The following is a 20756-nucleotide window of genomic DNA, read 5'->3' as shown; positions in this document are numbered from 1 at the left end:
CAGCTTTAACTAACATCCTCCAGCTAAACAGCTTACCTTTCTGTAACTTGGCAGTGCAGGCTGTTGTCACAGCTAACAGCTGCATAAAACAAGGTTGCAGTGCACATCTGCTTCTCACCCAGGCAGCTAGAGAAGGGCTTCTTCCCTACCCTATGTCTCGTGCCAAGTTTTACTCTGGTGCTGCTGAAACCAGGGGAAGTTCAGGGAGGAGAGGAAGCATGGGGCTCTGCTTCTCAATCCTTTTTTTTTCTTTCCCCTTTGAAAGCAATTCCTTAACATTAAAGATTAGGGAAACAGTTTCTATTCTGGGTGATAAGTAAAGCATATTAAGAGTCTTAGCAGAGACTTGGGATGATGCTAAGGGGCATCTTCCAACCTCAGAACTTACATTCCATACCATGTGTGGTTTGTTTTTTTTTTTCTTTAAAAAAATCTCTGTTCCCGAAAGCCTAGGAATGGTAATTAAATTGTAGCTGCAGGAATAATGACAGATAGGGGCCCCTTGCCTACACCTTTCCATCACCGCGCCCATCTCCCATCTGTTTTTTGTTTGCCCTAAAGCTTAAGTATTTTCAAGATCCTCCTCTTGCACGTATGTTCTCACTACGTGCCCGTTTTAAATCTCTCCAGGTATTTTAACGAATTAATTAATTGCCAGTTGCTGACCTCAACACAAGTACATCCTGTAAGTCCTGACTTGCATCGGGTGCTTTTCTTAGCACAGCAGCCCATCTGGGGGCTACTCCAAATTTAAACCTTTCTGTCGTCCAATAACTTTCCGTTCTAAACCACGCCGTGTAACCTTGATGCAGGCTTTCCCTGCCAAAGCAGGAAAGGCAAGGGTGGCATTAAGGACATGAAAGGCAATATTCTGGGATGTGTCCAACCACATAATCTCCTTGGAATATTTGAGGGTTTTCCTCTTGTAGTGGGTCTCAACACTACTTCAAACTACCCTGGGACAAGTCCAGTAAGAGCAGGTGGGATTTATTTCAGCACCTGTGATACTGGTAGGTTGTCCCCTCTAAGAACCTCTTCTTGTAAAGGGGGTGCTAGTGCTTCCCATAGCATTACTGGGTAATAACCTGCAACAGGAGTCTTTGAAACGTGTTCAGTGCTGGAATCCGCACAGTACCACGTGAGAACAAAATGCTGTAATGATAATTGCTCATCATCTAATTATACAAGAACTTACAGCCCCAGAGGGTGAACAACTAACGAAATGGTTATCCACTTTTAAAATGGCAACAAAGAAACAAGGAATATTTATTCTTTTGGCTCTTGTTCTGGTTCTGTCAGCAAAGTCACGTGTTCCTTGAAAAGTGAATGAGGCAGTCCAGGATGGACAAAGCTTTCCCCAGCCCGATGCTCTGAATGCCACAGGGCATTATTGAGGCAGGGAACTTGCTTTCAAGAGGGTAGACTGCTTACTCAAAAGCAACTCAACTTTAGAGCTGCAACTCAGAATTAAGGAAGATTCACTGACCCAGGTTATCCAGCAAGGCAGCCGATACTGGCCTTCAGAGCAGTATGGGTCACCTTTTTCATTCAAGTATTTGCTTGGGCAGAATTTTAAAGAGACTATATCTGGAGCACTTGGTCCCTTGGTGTGGATGCAACGTGCTGGAGACAGGCCTTGGTTTTACCCCATGTTGGGGCATGCTGTTACCACCTAGGAAAAGAGCTGCCTGTCCAAAAAAAAAGCAGTGGCATTTCTCTGTATGATTAAAGATTCTGCAGCTTTCGCACCAGCAGTAGTAGACCTCCGTAAAACTCTTATCCTGAGCGTTACATCCACCAACAATTAGCACCCTAGGCTCTAATTTAACTTTCTAAAACAGTACCATACAGCTTCTACCTCATCTTGCGGCACATGCCTTCCTTCAGAGCCCTCACCCTGCCTCTCAGCATTTGTACGCTATCGCCCCACTTGCAAAAATACCAAGCACCTCACTGCTTAAACCAGAGCCCCCAAAGACAAGGGACATGCCAGCCTTTTTGGAGCAGAGCAAACACCCCTGACCTGCTGTCCTTCACTGTTGTGGGATGAAGGTGGGCAGTAAGCATGGCTCAGCAGGTAACAGCAGGACAACACACTTCTCATGTCACAGCAGTGCTCCAGCAAACAACCGGCACTGAGCTTCTGTGGGATTTGCAAATGAAGCGTTCCTCTGCCTGTCTTGCCTATGAAACCCAATACTGTAGGCATTCTCAAAATGCAGCCTGTAGGCTATCAAACACAACTGCACGATTCTGGTGCTCCCTAGTAGCTCACAGCTCACACCTGGGATGTGGCAGACAGTGGTTTAGAGCTGTTGGCTTTGGAGTGAGCTGCAAAGCCCAGATACCTACCTCACCAGAAAAGCCCCCTCAAACATAACCACTGAACGCAGAAAGCAGAATTTGTTCCCTTTCCAGACCCAGGGACTAATGATTTTAATCAGAAAGGCATAATTGCAACTGGGAATGAAATTTCAGTGAGTGCAGTGACACTTGGTTTCTGGGGAGCAGCTGATGCATTCTTGTCCACGTTCTTGCGGTAACAGTGGAGTGTACATTTTTGGGTTGCTGTTGATTACAGAGCTGTTAGCTGGATGTTCTTTTATATTCAACCTGGCTTTTTCCCCACTTTTCCCAAATAGATGCTGCAAGTTTTTGCTGTTAAAGAGGGGTACTAACTTGGGAGGTAGATTGGTCCCTTATAAATCAGAATGCTTGCTATTTTTGGAGGTTTTTCTTAAGGAGTGGAGTGGGTCTGAAGGAAGTGACTTTTTTTTTTTTTTTTTTAATTCCCCATCCCCCCTGACATGCTAACACAGTTGTTGCTTTCAAGAATATGCATGGTCTGTTTTCTTCAGACTATTGGCTCATCTGGTAAAATAATTAGCTGTTAGGCAGACTGAGGGAAAGGATCACATCTGCACAAGACAGGAAGACTGGGACAGTAGAAAGGGGGGAAAAAAAAATCCCTGCTTGAATCACAGCTGCCCACCATGCATAGTAACAGAGCTTGCCAAGAATATTCAAATTGATTTAGGGAGAAAAGCTGAGGAAAGTGTTTAACCCCAGCCTTCTTGGATCCATGACAGTCTCTCTATGGGCTCCTCTCCTCCCACTTTGGGCCAAAAGAAGGTTTTCAAGCCGCATATTTCACCAGCTATCCTTCCTCCATCCCCCTTCCCCTTTTGCAACAGGAACGCAAAACACAGACTAATTGCCAGGCATGAGGCTGTGAGCAGCTTTCCACACTGAGAAAATGACCAAAGGTGGGAACATCTATTTCATATTGATGGGATTAAGTTGTAATTGGATCATGTGATTAGAATCAAGAGCCAGGCAAATTATTTGTGACTAATTTTGGACAATGGGAACCTTTTTGCTGCCTGCACTCTGAATTAGGTCCCTTCTCAACAGAAGTGGTCAGCATGTGCATCGTCTACAAACCACCTTTTCAACTGTGCGAGTCCAAAATTACCTGCTTAAGAGTCTCTGAGCACAGACATCCATGCAGATTGTTCACAAGCAGTTCTGAGGGTTTTGCATCAAAAAATATGAGTAGCAATTTTTGCATGAAAAAATATGAGTAGCAATTTACGACATGTAAGTCATAAAACAAATCCCTTTCCCTACCTAAATAAATCTAAATCTGTAAGGATATGCTCCTTCAATGACTACAAAATAGGGTGTTGGTAGTATTTGTTCTCAGAACCTGTTGTCTCTGGGACCATCTTTTCCTACAGGAGTCCTGGGCTCAGTCCCAATAATATCTTTGGGATAAATCCACAAAAAGATAAATGTAGAAATGCACAGAACCGTATCCAAATAAAATAAAAGCGCTATAACACAGGTGTTTCAATACTTGATTTCAGGTGCTGGTACTCAGGTTGAAATCTGGAGCCCTTAATGCCACTTAAGCTATGGGTGGGCCTTCCTTGCCAGCTGGAGCAGTAAACTTGAGCATTCAGCCCCTCCAAACCTCTGCTCAGCTGCAGCCTCCCTTTACAATGGGAGGCCTTTGGCACATGAGCTTTTTTCCAGTTAAAACACAAGTTCCCTGGGTACCTAAATGTCTGCTGTGAGGCAAATGTAGATCTGCTGAGACCCTGACCGCACTGAGCAGCTATGTGCTGTGTCCATGCCTAAACCACAACAGGCCTTACCAGCAAAGTGCTCTCCATTAAGCTCGCCTGCGGAGCCAGGCTGAAAGATGTGTGCGCAAGATGTTTTTGGATCAGGTCTCGCCCAAAAACAGCTGTGGGAGGAAATGGGCCCAGTAGTCAGACCACATTTGCCATTAATATTCATTTATGCACAAATACTAACACAATCATAGATAACTTCTAAAGGAATAGGCCTAAATACCTCCAGGAAGAGAGAGTTCTGTGCTCTGGACAAATTATTTAAAGGCCACTGAAAGGAAAGCCAAACCCTCTTCCTCTGTTTCATGAGAAGGGTCTTTCTTGAAAAAAGGTCCTGCCATGCATCCTGATGAGGAAGAGACATCTCCTTATAACACAGGACTAAGCACCTGAATGGCTTCAAGGGGCCACAGCAGTGTCCTCACCCTCTCTTATTTGCCAGGTTTTGGCAGCTCCTTGCACACAGCTGACCAGCTCCTGGGGATCTGCTGCACACCCTCCAACATGCACCAGCATGAAATAGGGTACCTGACAGCCCCTAGCACTGGTAGCTACCCCAGGCTGCAGGTGAGCCGCATCCTTTCATAGATTCAGGTCTCCAGCTGCTCCATAACTCTTGTGGGAGAGAGATGATCTTCCCCTCTTGCAGCACAGGAGCACTAAGCAGGTATAAACATATGTTGCAGAAGACTCAGATACAGGAGTAAAGCAGGCTGTACCTGTAGTTAGGTGGATGTGTCTGAGGGGACATACTTGTAGTTTAGTTATAAAAGGAGGAAAGGGGTGTAAAGCAGAATTACATGTTTTTAATTTTGAATGTGGTTAATCAGAAGCCCTAAAATCACATCCCTGAAGCAGGCAGGATTAAGCACATCCCAAAGAATGGCAGTGATCTAGTGCCCCAGACTTAAAACAGCAATTCTAGTCATCAGCTCATGGCAAGACAGAAATGGAATAAGGAAAATGCAATTCAAGAAAAGAAAACCAAACATACTAAGAGACAGAGAGGGAAAGAGGGACAACAGAGAGGACCAGGGTAGGTGGAAGGAAGGAAGGCAGGCAACAAGATTGATACCAGTGGCTTACTAACCATAGTTACACAGTCAAGACCACTGTCACAGACACATTTGCTGGCCCTTGCTGGTGACCATGCATAGCCCAAGCATGCCCTTCAGAGGACATGGTCTGTCCCCCCTTGTTTTTTGCGAGGTGACAACAGTTAGTGTGCAAACATGTGGTACTTTTCCCAATGTTTAAGGTAAAGCTGGTGCTCACCCCTGGCCAGACTCCTTCTGAAATCAATAAAATATGCCCTGGATGGGACAAGAGAGGTATTGAACAGTGCTCTAGGGGTCCAAGAGAAATTTTCACTTATTCTAGCACTGCATTTTTATTTCAAGTACTTAATGCATCAAGGATTACACCCTGCTGGAAACAGCTATTTCACAGGGAGCACAGCAAAGATGAAAGTTTGGGTTTTCCTCAAGGACACAGCTCCACTTGGAGGACCAAAGCCTAGAAAAGTGCACAAGAGGGAGGAAGCATAGAAATCTTCCTCCCCAAGGTTTGCTCAAGTTTGCCACTTACGCAGAGAAGTTATTAAAGAGGTAGAGAGTGTAAATCCGCTAACACTGGGAATCCATTTTCTTTCAAACCAAATTCCTCTGTGAATCACTGTGAAGGAGCAACACACAAGGCCAAATCCAAAAACCATTTCACTGCCTCCTTAGGAGCCTCAGATAGATGGTTAAGCATCACCTTACACTGATGGTCCATGTGACTTCCAGTATCTGCACGCACAAGATGACGCCTGCCAACTTCAAGGGAGATATTCATGTGCACAACAGGCAGGATGAAGCCTTAAAACCACTAGTAGTTACACTTTTACTGCCAGAAGCAACATTTTAATCTAAGTATTGGCTCCTGACAGAGGCTGTATTCTGAGGCACTCCAACATCTTTGCTCCATCTGAGTAATTGCAAATCCCTGTCTTTAATCTATTTTCAAGAATTGTTGGGTTTGGGTGTTGTTTTTTTTTTTAAGTACAAAAGAAAATGTTTCTGTGTATACATTCATGGCAACAGAGCTACACAGAGACATAAACTAATGGAAGGTCCATATGTCAAGAGAATATCGTATGTAATGAGTACTGCTGCATTTTTGTAAAATGTAATAGGACAGATACGCAGCAGCTGTGGGTTACTCAAGAAGCAGCTAATTTAGCAAGCTGAATTCAAGGATATTTCCCAGATCTCCCAAACAATGAATAGCAGTGTTGTTTAAGATTACCATTATGCTTTACATCCTCCTTTGACTAGAAGCAGGGGGAGGAAGCCTCTATCTGTGCTTCTGGGGCAGAAGTACATGATTAGTGCCTAGCTATCATAGGAAGCCCCAGGGGAGCAAGGGAGTCTGGACTTGAAGGAAGGAAGGAAACTGTGTAGGATAAACAAAAAAGAGCCTCAGGAAAGCGGTTGAGATGGGGAAAACTTGGTGAAAAACAGAAAAGAGAAAGAAAGAAGGAAACGGTGAAGAGATCTATTTGAGTTCTAGCTAATATTAAACTTTGAAATGAACATGCATTCCTCTAAAACAGCATTAGAAATTTATCAGGTTTGTATTTCTATACAGGTTTGTTCTAAGGCATTACTCATTGCAAATATACAAATAGTAGAATTTTTAAGGCTTGATTACCCTTAGATTTTACTTTTCCAGGGATTTTACTCCCCCTCCCCGCTAAAAAAAGAAAGGAAGATACAGGCAACCTGGATGTAGCAGTTGCAATCACAGCTCCACTTCACTGTTCACTACTAGACTCACTGAGGAGGTGGGGCTGGTGTGATCTGTTCTCCCAAGATAGCCAGTTTTCCAGCAGCCCAGGTACCCCACAGCCACCTCAGAGAACCACAAACTCATTGTGGTTGTTGCTGCCCTGGCCCACAGCACAGCCCACCAACCCCAGCTGCTCTGAATTCCCGCTGCTGCTGGAGCCAAGTACCTCATATTGGAAAGGTAGATACACCACAGAACCCCATTCAGGATCTGCTAATTCATAAGTTAAAACAGATTATACCTCCTGTTTTAAAAAAAAAAAAAAAGAGGAAAATTAAAAATGGGGCTAGTTGAAACTCTGGCTCCCTAGTCCAGATCCTATTTTTTTGTGGGAAAGGTCTCTGCGATGACAGTGACAGTGCTGCCAAGAGCAAACTGCTGCAGTTTGCAGCCACCCTACTGCAGCTGGGAGGTAGCGGGGGAGAATAGGGACTGGCTAATCTGGAATCCAAATTTGTTGCAGGTTTTACACATGTAAACAGAAGTGGCCAGGCCCTCAGCAAATTAAGAGATTACCTGAGTGAATAGAGTTTGTGAAGGATTTTCAGATATAGTAACTTGGTAGTAGTAACTGAAAAGATGATTGTTGCATTAAGACAGATTGCATTTATGTGGTTCCCATATCATGATGTTAGAATTTCCTCTCGCTGTACCGTTGAGATAACCAAAGGTTGTATCTCCTTATAAAAGAGAAATGCTTGATTTCCGCACAAACAGAATGAGTTTACACAAGAGAATTATCAGGAAAATGCACCTCTCCTGACCAAACTCTTCTTTGTGCTCTGCTGGTGGAAACCAGGAGTAAATGCCTGAAGTTCCAAGACTTGCTGTGCACTCCTGGGGGCAAAGAAAAGCAGAGACTCCTGCTTTGCTGACAGCGTCATTCCCACAAGTCCAGCTTTAGAAATTCATTACAGCAACAGGCTCAAGCCAAACCTTTTTCTTAGTTACACAGGGAAGGGATCACTCCTTCTGTTGAAATCAATGTTAAAACCACTGAGTGGCTTATGTAATGTAGCATCGGGCCTCCGAAGTGTTTTATGGCAGAGCACATCTGGAGTCAGGCTATCTCAGGCCAAGGACTTTGCTCTTTGCCATATGTGATCTACACATGCAAGTCTGAGGTGTAATTCTGTTCCTTGGGTCACAGCTGAAGTGAGATAACAGAGCTAAAAGAAATAATAATGGAACTACCTGAAATAATCACATTTTAAAATAGACCTTTTTTTCTTCTTAGAACTTTTTGAGCTGACCCTTTAAGTTCAATGATAAACAAATACCACTCGGCTCTCATATCAGAACAAGATTCCCAGAGCAGTTAATTCCTTTGCACAAGGACAAAAGCATAGCGCCTCAGCAAGAGGAGCCTGAATTTATTCAGAAGACCATAGGAAACAGCTGTTGCTTTCAACCCAGCCTCTTCTTTATCTCCTTTATTGTTTATTCATGTCTCAGCTAATACTAGCCACTGTGAGCAGGTCAGGACTCTGCACTCCAAAAAGCACCTCAGAAGCTAATGGAACTCAGCCCAGTGCCAGCAGGGAGGAGGAGCTGGGTTTTACATTATTCAATTCCCAGGTGGTGACAGAGGTAAATTCCTGACTTCATTAGCTAATAGTGCAGACAAGAGCCAGGCCTTTGGCCCACATTTTTGCAAAGGGGGGGCAAATATTCAGTGAGTTGCATGAAGAAAACCCAAATGCAACAGGCAAAAAACAGAGCGTGTGTTTGGATATTTCTCCCCTTCTTCTCTGAGTTTGTTGACAATTCCTTTGTACTGCAAAGGATGTTTACTCCCCCTCTCTTCTGTAACGATATAGTGAGCAGGATTATACTCAAAAACCTGCAAATGTTTATCTGTAAAGACTGTGCTGTGGTGGGTGTCACAGCATGCAGAAGTGGTCCAGAGCCCATACAGACCAGGGATATTTCTACAGAGAAGAGGAGAAAAGCCACAGAGAGGTGACCTCAACAGGTATTTGCTGGAGATTTGATACCTTGCAGGGGGAAAGACAGTAGTAATGAGCTCAGCATGAAGAACAGGGAAATGGAAGGCAGGGCTCCCATGTCCTTCCTCTAACTGCCTTCATTTGTCTCTGTTTCCCAGCCAAAACGTGGGTGTAATTGTTCAGTCATAGCATGGAGCTTTAAAGACTCACAGTGGATACAACATAGCGGGAGGACAGCATGATGTCAGCAAGAAGTGAGTTGTTTTCTTCAGCAGTGGAAGAATTAGCAAGCTAGAAATCCAGGGATGTCAGGACTTTAGTCCAGATTGGAAAGAGCATTTGAGCTCACCAGATTGGCAGGGGACAGAGGGACAGCCCTGTGTTTCCCCTTGCAGAAAGGCTTGTTGATTTTCCTGAGTTACGAGCCATCGAGAGCTGTATGTATCACTCACACTCTTTAAAGTGCTGCAAAACCCAAAGCAGTGTCCCCATGGGGAGAGAAACAACATGAGTTTGCCACGGAGAAGGGGAGAGGAGAGGTGAATGGCTGCTCATAGAGCAGGCCTCTTTTCATTTAAGAGCAGATGACAGTGTCACTTAATTTCACAGACAGCTATTTAACAGTCAACATAAGGAAGCATCATGAATAGAGAACGGCAGACAAGGCATAAATTACCCAGCTAACTAAAGAATATGGTTCCTACTCTACTTTAAAAGGCAGGCCAGATGTCTTTAGATACAGTCAACTGTTAGTCGGTGTGGCGAAACCCTTTCAAGACGAGCTAACTCAAGTCACAGTGTGCGCTTGATTCTCTTGGCTGAACAGGGATCTTCCTGGGCTCTGAGCAGGATCTACACACAGCTGAAAATACGGTGGGAATGAGTCAGTTCCTTGGAGCTTGTGTGGGAGGCAAAGGCAGAACTGTGGGTGGCTTCAAAGTCTTAAACAGCCTTTTAAATTCAGGCCCAGTTTCTCAGAGGAATAAGGAAACAGAGATATTCACCCAGTCTGGATTTAGTTCCATGCCTTGGGTCAGCCTTGAGAAAATTGCTCTCTGATAGTAGCAGCCACTTCCCAGGCATGCAGGTCCACTTGCTCCTGAGCCAGTTCAGCTTCAGATGTAATTCTGTCAAGTTTAACAGCAACCCAGTTAGCCCCTCACCCATAGCAAGGCAGCAGCAGCTGGTCCTTCTCTCCCGATATCTGCAGACGCCTCCAAGGCAAGGCAGAGCCTCACCAGCTCCAGATCAGGTGTTTGTCTGTCCATCCCTGCATGTCCCCCCTTTCTGCTTGAGCTGCCTGGGATAGTAACTGCTAACACAGGCATCTCAGGTGCCTGCTCCCTGTGATGATGGAGAGCTGCTTCAACCTTTCCAGCTCTATATTGGCAGGGACTTTCCCTAGCCCGCAGTCTTATCATTCCACCTCTGGTGCCAATAGCTTTGGGATGTGGTCCTCCCCACAACTGGTCTGCGCATATGGGGGAAAGGGGATGCTGTGGGTTAAATTACCTGGCACATTGGAAATTCAGGCTCCATCCTGCCAACTGTTTGCCATTCAGCCCCATTCTCCTATAGTGCAATCAGAGTCTGGTCAGCTCTAAAGAGGATTTATTGCTTTTACTGGATCAGGCTCACCCTTCCATTTAAGTGGATTAATGTGGGTTAGCTCTAACTTAGCCCCATACAGCATTAGCCAAGTCAAAATAAAGTTCCCTACTACTGGCAATGTTGTTTTTTCCCTGTCACAATGAATTTTTAATGGTCTTTATGTGTAAAAGCAGCTTTGCAAAATCTTAGGGTCCTGCTTTCCAACTTAGATGATTTGGCATGTGAAGAATGCAATGAATATTTAAACCTGTAGTTTGGCATAGCCTGCACAGAGCAGCTAGAAACTTAGCCCTGGTCTTTTGGGGACGGTCCAGGAACCATGCAAAAACCCCAGCCTGGAGGAACAGCACAGGGAGCTTGTGAGGATACATCAATCTTCAGCGCTCAACCAAAATCACCCTAACCCCATCATTCTTTAGATTCTTTTAATTAACCTCACAATTCATATGGAGGAGCTGTATGCGGGTGGAGCTGTGGGTTACTTGATAGATGACTCGGATCACTCTGCTGGTTGTATTTTATTCACATGAGAGTAACTGTTGAAGGCTGTTATTTACCACTGGGACCAGAGTCCCCATCCGAGTAGACAATGTGCAACCATGTGGTAACAATCTCTGCCTGGAAGATCTTACAATCAAACCAGATTAGGCAAAAGGGTCAAAAAGGAATGGACCCCTCTTTTGCCCTCATTGTACAGATGGGTGAACTAAGGGCTCATGCACATATTCAAGCAGCCACCAATTAAGAGTTTACTGTAACTCCTTTGTATGCATTTTAGCCCACAGCAAAATCAAGGCAAATCGACTTAGCTTTATTGGCTGTAAAAGGGCACCCGGTTCAGGAGCCATCACAAGAAAACCTCCATCATCCGCTTGAACACACAAGGATAGATGCTGGAATTCAGCCAAGACAACGTGGCTTTCATCTTTTACATGAAAGGGGGCTCCCTTTGACATTTTGAGGCCCACTTTTTTAAGAGCTGTTATGCAAACTTCAGCTCACATAAGCTCGAACAATACAGAGACGCGTACAACCGAAACTTACAAAGCAAGCAACATTTCTGTATGCTGGGCCCCATTCTGCAGAGATGCATGCAGGAATGGTCCCATTGACTTTGGCTGAACAACTCCAACAGGTATCAGTTTGCAACCACCAGCCATAAAGGCCCATAGCTGAAAGACATTTATTTCTGTTATCAATGTCCCCTGATCCATGGTTTTGGTTTAGATATTAGCATGGAAAGATGTAAGTTTCTTTAGAAATTGCTGTTGCTCTTTATCTCAGTGTGGCTTTCTGGAAATTCCAGATCTAAATATTGACAGTTCTGTGCTATTTAATTTGTGAAGCCATCAGACCTCCTGTAGCCAGTGGCTGTCTTCCCACGTGATCCTATTTAGGAGGCTCCATAAGTTGGTATGTCATTATCTCAGTGTGTCGATTGATTAAGTCTGGCCTACATACAGTCAGCTGGACTATTCCCTTTGGGTTGTTATTATTAGCAAGATCCAGACTTTTTAAGCCTTTTGGAGCCCAGGAATCTCTGTCCTCATGCAAGTAGAAGCCCAAGGAAATCTCTTGGAATCATTGACTTTCCATCTACAATAATTTAACTTCATAGATGGAAAGACACTAATATTGATGCACAAGCGAGAAAAAAAGGTGAAAGCAGACTTCAATCTTGCAACAACAACAAAAAAAGCAAATCATTCACCTACAGCCCTTCAGAGGTAGAGCCAACACACTCAGCTGAATTAACAAATTGTGAAGCAGACCCTTTAGCAGCTAGAGCCAGACTGAAAAAAACCAGGGCATTACTTGACACATTTCTTTGCCCTGATTGGGAAAACATGTCACTTCCCTCCTAGATATCACTGGTATATGTTAAAACAAGTATTCCACAAGCAATGAAAACAACAGCGTTTGGTTTCCAAAGGATGTGTCTGAGCATGACTGGCTGTTTAAGAGAGAGGCATGGTGTGAAAGCAAAGTTGCTCTTGGGGGCGTGGATGTTTAGTGTCCAGTGGGGCATGAGTCCCAGCTGAGAGCCTATCCACAGGTAGGGCATTCATAACAAGCCTTTTCCCACATTGTTTTCCTGGTGTCTGATCAGGAATGAGCTCACACTTTGCTTGCCTCAGTGAGAGTACTAACAGCTCTCCATTTTATCCAGCTGCCTATTTTCATGAAGCCTGTAGGAAATTAGTTTCTTCAAGACCTCAGTTTGATTTTCACTGGCTGTATGGTTCAACAACCATTACAGGAGTAAGACAAGCAGATTAATGGTGTAAATTCAAATCTGTTAGAAACCAAGCCAAAGCTGAATTTGTGTGTGTCTTTTTACTCCAAGCCGTGATTAAATTCAATGAGGCACAGAGCCTTAGGACCCACATCTTAAAAAACCCCATACCTACTATTTTCAGTGATCTGTGGCCTGATTTCTGGAGATGCTGATCACCTGTAGTTCATGTTGAAGCAATCAACAATTGCTAAACAATCAAATTAGAAGTCTCAAATTAGGATCCAAACATCAACCAATGAGTTTTTGCATGAGAACCACTAAGTTTCTACTATTTGGCTGAACTGTTCACCTGGCCCAGCCTTGTTTTAAGCAAAGCAGGTCTTTCACTTGTGTTACTTGTGACTAAGACCGAATAGGTGACCTTTAAATAGATTGTGATGGCAACTCAGGCTGCAGAATTTTCCTGTATTTCTTTATAGGGGATGGGAAAACCATAGAAGAGTTCTTCACAAAGAGGCATTTTGGTATTGTTCTATGTATTAGCTAGGCTCTTAGAAAAATATCTGCCAATAATTAGTCTCCTAACTCTGTATTTTGGGGATTATTATATATTACTGAAACCAGTGGGAAGTTTTCCATTGACCTCAGTGGGGCCAATGTTTTACACCTACACAGCTAGGAAATCTTATGGGTTCCAGGAAGAAATTAAGACATTTGACACCTCTCAGAGCAAGGTCACTTGTACTTAAGAGCCTAAATACAGACTTCGCACCTTCATCTCAGGCACCCAGTTCATCCTAGTTTATATCCACAGCTACAGCACAGCTTTCTCTGAAAGTATCTGAATCTCAGAAAATATTATAAATCTAGCTCAATGTCATCAATCTGACAAATAAAACAATAAATTTGCTGTCTTTTCACTACCCACCTCATATCCTTAACCTATTTTGTGACTTTTGACACATGGGAAGCTTCAGAAAAACTGTACATTAAGAACACAATATTATCCCAACAATAAGAAAATTAAGGTTAAAGGATCCATAAAAGGGAATTAAAAACACTTGCCAGGAGAAGGATTTGGAGGAGGAGACACTGGCTTTTTCAAAATGGCTGTTATAGGGCTGCAGCTCCTGAACATCATTACATTTGCAGGGCTATCTGTATAAAAAACTGGGAAAAAAATTCAAACTATCACTTCAGCACTAGAAAAATCTCCAGCAAAACCAGTAGAAGGGTTGTTCTGGTATTTCAGATTTTGGAGAAATCAAATACATTTAAAATAAAAATTTGTTAGGCTTAATGAATAAACTCATATTGCTGTTACATTCAATTGGATTTATTTTTTTTTAAGAGGCACATAAACTTTCCTGTTTGAGGGGATAAATCAATGACAAATTGTCTGATGTTGGTAAGAAACTTCCTCTGCTAGCAGATGATTCCAATACAGAGTTTCTTGTATTCTCTCCCTTTGAAGTATCTGGTACAGGCTGTGGTTAGAGACAGGATATCAGCCTGACGAACCCCAAAGACATTTTCCCGTAGCTCAAAGTTCAGATGGTCACAAACAGCAGTTGTTCTGGTTAGAAAAAAGTATCACGCATTTGCTGTAAGTTCAAAAGCTCTCTGCTCAGCACCTGGATTTTCTGCTCTTTGTGCCACATCTTTACAACCACTTCCTTCAGGAACTGGCCATAAAATGTGCTCTGATGGTGACAGCTCTTTAAACATTATGTATGTGAGTGGGTTTGAAAACACAGTCCTTTCAGGAGTGCGTCTTTGTTACAGGACCTTTTTCTCATGTGTGTTAGTACAGAGGCACCATTTCAGCCTTTTAATCTTTGATTGGAAATTCAACCTAATATTGGAAAGAACTTCTGCCAGCTCAAAACCCTGCAAGCTGTCAAAAATGAGTGAAAGGTGGCTGGGGGAACGTCCCTGCCAATTTGTCACTTTTTAAGTCAAAACTGTTTAATCCTCCTAGATACCTTTTTTTCTTTTTCAAGCTGGTTTGTGAAGGTCCAAATGAATGAAACGACTTGGCAATTGGGCACAGGAACAAGGGTGATGAGCTAAGGTGGTAAGGTTAAAACTAGTTATTCTGGGGTCCCACAAAGCCCTTCCTCAGCTGTCAGCAGAACCCTCTCACTCCTCACTCACCCAGCTGTAACTCTGCAGGAACAGAAAGTGGCTCCCATTTCAAACACTGCCCTTTAAAGACAGAATTGGGAAGCTGGTGCACTGTGTAGGATAAGAAATCCCTTTTTATGGACTTAGGCTCTCATTGTACTGAGTGTCCCTTAGGAGAATGGGAGAGGGAGAAAACCATGGAAAGTTCACCTCAGGGAGTTGCCAGCGGAGGGGGTACTTTGAGTACCAAACCTCGAGATACTGGCATCCAAATCCTGCAGATCCCAGGAGACAAATCCTGGCTTCACTTGAGTGTATGGGATTTTTGCCACTGACTTCAGAGGAGTCAGGATTGTCCCCCAGAGAACTGGGGAATGCAATCTCCTGCCATTGAATGGCCTCTTCTTCTCCATCCTTCTCCCACCTGAGGCTGAATGGAGTCCATTTGTTTAAAGTCTAGGGAAGTACAAATGCAGCGAATGGCATTGCATCTGTGACTGGTGTTAGAGTTTTGAAATTGAATGTATGTGGTATTTCTTGCTACTTTTCTGACACATTGCAGCCCTTTGAACCTCTCTGCAAAGACAGGGGCACGTGTGAGGACTTTGCTCGCCCAGCAGCCTGCTCCAGGCCTGTGGCATTTCTGGCCACATGTGGAAGAACAACTATGTCTCAGCCCTGCGGCAGAGGGCAGGAACCATATCTAAACTGTGGTACTGGCATCATTGCAAAGGCTGCGTTGCTCTGGCCAAATGGTTTGCACCAAACCTCTCAATTTCAGGCAGATGAATGAATGCACAGACTCTCCTACTTGCCAAAACGCCCATGGTTCCCCCACAGCTCAGTCACTGGCCCCAGAGGAACAGAGCACTGACCATTCAGCACATAACCCTCAAGTCATGGGAAAGCAGGTAACTTCTCCGAGCAGAATACATCTCCCTTCTTCATCCTATTGCTATTTTGCTTTGTACTTTGGAAGCCTTCCCATTTCCGTGGCTGGCTCAACCACTTAATGGGGTTCTGGGTTTTTCCCCAAGATGAGGATATTCACTGAGGTCTATTCACTACGCGAACAGAGAAATCCTGCAGTGATACCCAATACTTGGGGCCACAGCACAGAAAACCCCTTTCATTGTTGCCAAGCCACCAGGGTCAGCCACACAGCTGGAGTTTTTCCTGTTTATTTGTTTATTTAGAGGGTAACTATCACTTGGGTTTTTAGCTCATGTTGGTAATTTCAGATTTCTGCTCCAAAAGGACACATGTGTGCACACACACACATATGTATGTGTATATACATTTCCTGCTTGGAAGCCTGAGCCACAGTTGGTCTGAACGCTCCTCTCAGAGGCACAGATCATCTGCCTTTCCTGGCAGGAATATATGGAAAATGCTGGGGGTACTTTAGCTTGAACATCAGGACCCATACCAATACGTTACTGTGACACTGGGATCTTCATTTTAGGTACCCTTAAAAAAAACAACCAAGGACTGTGTTTCTACTTATATTTAATATCTGTGATGAACCATATATCCTGCATCTGCATTCAGTCCTAGCTTCTACTGTCTTTTTTAGCTGCTCAGAGTTTTCTGAAACAAATTTATTGGGATTTGCATTTTGCAATGTTCAGACTCATGACAAAATCAGCACAGCGCAGCTTCTTTTGGCTGCGCACATCAAAATGCTGTCTGCTTTAAGCTGTGGCCAGCACTTTTGCAAAATGTGGTTGAAAGTTATACTTTCTAACCTGGCTTTTATCATTGTTCTCAGGAAGTTGTAAAGAGTAAGCACTTTTAAAGTTAATCACTTGAGTTCAGTAGTTCTGGAACTGGGCTTTAAGGTTGAAAATGGCCCTCCAGGGCACAAGGACATTAATGCTTCAAATATTAGAAGTGTCTGAGCTTTTAGTTTCTGAATCAGGGTGCAGCTAAACATAATCTGAATACCGGAAATCTCAGATTAGAAAATAGGGTACATTTGGTAACATATCAGACTTGATACTTGAACATCAAGGATCTCACTGTTTGCACTGACAAACAGTCCCTGTTCTTTTTTCTTAAGATTGAAATCTCACATCAAGAGCTTAAACAGTTAATAAGCTAACATTGGCACAACACTGAAACAGCGAGATTAAGAGTGTGAAAATCAGAAAAAGGGTTGCTCAAAGTGGTAAGCCTTGTACTAATCCTGTCAGTTCCCTTAAAACAGGTATTGGCCAATTTTGCAGCTCATCATGGCATAAACTTAGAAAATGCAGAAAAAGAAATGTCAGTTCATTCACTCCCTATATAATTAAGGATAATTAAGACTTCTAGATAAGAATTAAGTTTAAGGCTGTGTATGACTTTGTAATATTTTAGCCATCCCAAAGTATGCATTAATTCTAGGTCGCCCATGCAATGATATGTATTGTTAACATCAGCAATCCCCTTAGGTCATTACATGAATTCTATTAAGTCTGGAAAGACTTTGTCCTTTCCTTGCCACCTCAGAGTACACATCAGTGTGCAGAGCTGCGCTTGCACATACAGAGAGCTGGGGTGTATTACAGTCCTTGGAAACCTTTCTCTTTACAACCACCCAGAGTGCTGCTGTGAGAGCCTGTCTCACACGACATTAGGCAGCAGGCTTGAAATCTAGCAGAAGCCAAACTAAAGTCTGTCAACTCTTTCTAAATGAATTTACAAGTGGGGAATGGGGGAATGAGATGAATGGCATGAGATGGTTGTGCACGAGCGCAGGGAAGCAACTAAAAATATTTGTAGAGATCTAAGTACACCACCCCAAAAATACACACATACTTTCCACCATTTAAATATCTTGTCTCTGGGTGTAAGCCAAACATTTTTCTATTTATTTCCACATATGCCATCAAAATACTAAGGAATTTAATTGCCTAATTCAAAATGTTAAGAAAATACCAGAAGGCTGAACACCCTGGAAAAGGACAAGGTGTTAGGAGGATGTTAACTCATTTAGCAACGTGTGCTGAAGAAAGAAAAGCATTTCCGGTTGCTAGTGCTGCAAGTTCGCTACCAAATGATTTGTGAAAAAGGATGCATTTGGCCTGTATGAGAAGCCAAGTTCTGCCTGTGATAAGCATTGGATACACATGCAATGATACCTCTTGTTTCCAGGCATCTTGACAGCTACTTCAAATTTGCATTTCTAAGTGGAATTAGCAGAGAAAGGAAATTTACACATTCATTGCTGTTGGGTCAATTGGTTTGGTTTGTGCTTCATGCAGCGAGGCTCCTGTAGAAGTCCAAACCTCCCAGTTAATCTGCAGACAGAGCGACAGGAGAGATGACCTTTGGATGAAGATGGTGGTGGACGTGCTCAGGATACTTGTGCCACAGATTCCCCATGTGCCATTATGCAAGTCATTCAAACTCTCTTGGACTTACTCATTTTCACAACAGGGATAAGTCAGTTTTGCCTATTTAAATTACAACTCTGAGCAGAGTGAGAAACACTTTTTGTTACTGAGCAATTAAAGGTGGCCAGGTGAACCTTCCTCATGCAAAAATTCTGCTCTGGAGGTAACGCTGGGCAGCTGCAGTCATTCCTGACAAATGCTTGACGCTGTTACTGTAGTGCCTTGCAGGAAAAGAGCTGTTGTAGCTGGAGAGACCCATGCTGGTTATCCTTCACAGTTGCCCTCCATTCCCCCTGCAGTTCCTGACCTGATACTGCTTTTATGAGGAGACGCTTGTTGGAAGTATTTGCGTATTTCCTGAGTGAGCACAGCCAAGAAAATCCTCTCTTTGCCCTCTGTCTCCTCAGTTTCACAGGCTACAAGGAGGAAAGTTCACACAGGTGAGCCTGTTGTGACATTTCTGAACCCAAGGATGCCTCCCCAGGAGAAAGGCCTGGGAGTGTACTAGGTTGGCACTGCTCCTGCGGCCAAAGTGGGGAAAGGAGAGGCCGGGAGAGCCACTCTGACCCAGGCAATGGTAGCAGCATATTTAGTGTCAAGTCTCTTTGCTATAAAATGCCAAGCCGCATTTGCCAGTGCCTAAAACTCAGCCTGGGTGAAAGGACATTCTAAAATGGAATTTGTATTATATTTACTAGTGAAATATTTTTTTTTTAAGACATAAAATATTCAACCTTGTTTCATATGGTTGCAAGCTCACATTTGTGTCCTCTCCAAACTCAATCTCCTTGACTGCATCTTGCCAAGAGGACAGTACCGATCCCTGATGATCAGCAGAAGTAAGCCCAGGACCTCCGCATTGATTAGGCTGCAGAATGCTGATTGCCTTTCACGGTGCCTTGTATCTTGGTAGTGTTTGCATTTACCACAGATCCAGGGTCCAACTGTACCATTTACTGGTTCAGTTCAGAAATCTCCAGGTATAAACAATCCCTTTGATATAGATGAAAGCAAGAGGTCATTGCAGGCTGCAAGAAAATAAATGGCTTAGCCAGGTCTTCTGCAGGACACGCTGAATTTGAATGGATAGGGAACAGCACTGAAGTCTTCCTGCCAGAATTAGTCAAGAGACTATGATGAAGAGGGTGTCGGAGTTGCTTTCTCATTGCTGCAGATGGAGCAAACACCAAGGCAGACCAAAGGAATTTGTGTGCAGCAAGAGTCCTCCTGAGCACACCACCTGACCCACTGTGCTTGTGCTTTTCATGAGGCCTGCAGGTTTTTTTTAGTTTATAACAAATATACACGTATCATAAATTTAAACAACAATCCATGTTTATATGAGCATATAATATTTCTAGAAATACATGAATACAAATATAAACCAATAAAAAGTAAACGTGGACTCAGGATGTCAGCAAGGCTGTGAAAAATTAAACTATTGACATTATTTATGCAATGGCACGTCACTCTGTGTGCTGGGTGGGTGCAGATGACGCAAAGCACCGCTGCTGCAGGGAGCAAACCTTTTATCTGTGAAGGACATGTATAGTTTGGCACACGTGCTCTTTGCCTCCCCTCTTACAGGCCGCTCCAGGCAGCTTCATTATTCAGCAACAAAACAAGCAGCAGCACATAGTAAAAAGAAAGGAGCAATGGCTTGGTTGTATTATCACTTAACTACAGAAAAATAAAACCGGACTTTTCAGAAGCGTGTGGTGTTGACCTGACTAGCTCCCATTGGAAATAGCCATAAAAATTTAGATATACTCACTGGTTTTCCACCAGTTTCCTCAGTCCATTGGCCACAGCCTGGTATCTATTTTAACTGGTTTATTCTTCTTCCATCTTCCATGTTAAACCTGTCCAAGCGGGGATGGCAGTCAGCCTCCCCAAGCGTCTCTCCACAGCGGTGGCAGCACCCGGCCAGCCCTGCAAGCTCCCGCCACATACCCTCATAAAGCAAGGTGGCCCTTGTTCAGCAGTGATGTCTGCCAGCCTTTCTCTCTGCTTTCCCCTTTTCTCTGGGCTCACTCTGCTTGGGTGAAAGAAAATAAAATAAAAAACATCCCCACAGCGTATTTAACCCAGGCCAAAGCAGCACATGGGATGAGAGCCCAGGGAGAAGAGAAGGGAGAGCAGGAAGGGAGTGTTGGCCACTGTCATGGCTGCTGGGGCCTCCTGGGTCGCAGGCCGGGTTGCCCTGGGGGTGTCCTCCCCCAAAACGTGTGAAACACCTGAAAACCACCTAAAAAACATTTGAAAACACACCTGCCCCCATGCTCCCTGCTGCATTTGGGTGAGTATGGCCCGTGCCTGAGCCTAGCAGAATTTGCCACCGAAAAATGTAAAATAAATCAATTTTTTTCCTCAGAAACCCTGGGGTCTTGGGGAGGTGGCTCAGGTGATGGCCCTGTCTTTCCTGGCACCGTTTTGTTTTCCCTTCATTTTCCACCCAGCTGAATAACAATAAACAGTG

Source organism: Phalacrocorax carbo, chromosome 3 (assembly GCF_963921805.1).
Source record: "Phalacrocorax carbo chromosome 3, bPhaCar2.1, whole genome shotgun sequence".
Taxonomy (NCBI): Eukaryota; Metazoa; Chordata; class Aves; order Suliformes; family Phalacrocoracidae; genus Phalacrocorax; species Phalacrocorax carbo.
Note: the sequence above shows the minus strand (reverse complement) of the source record.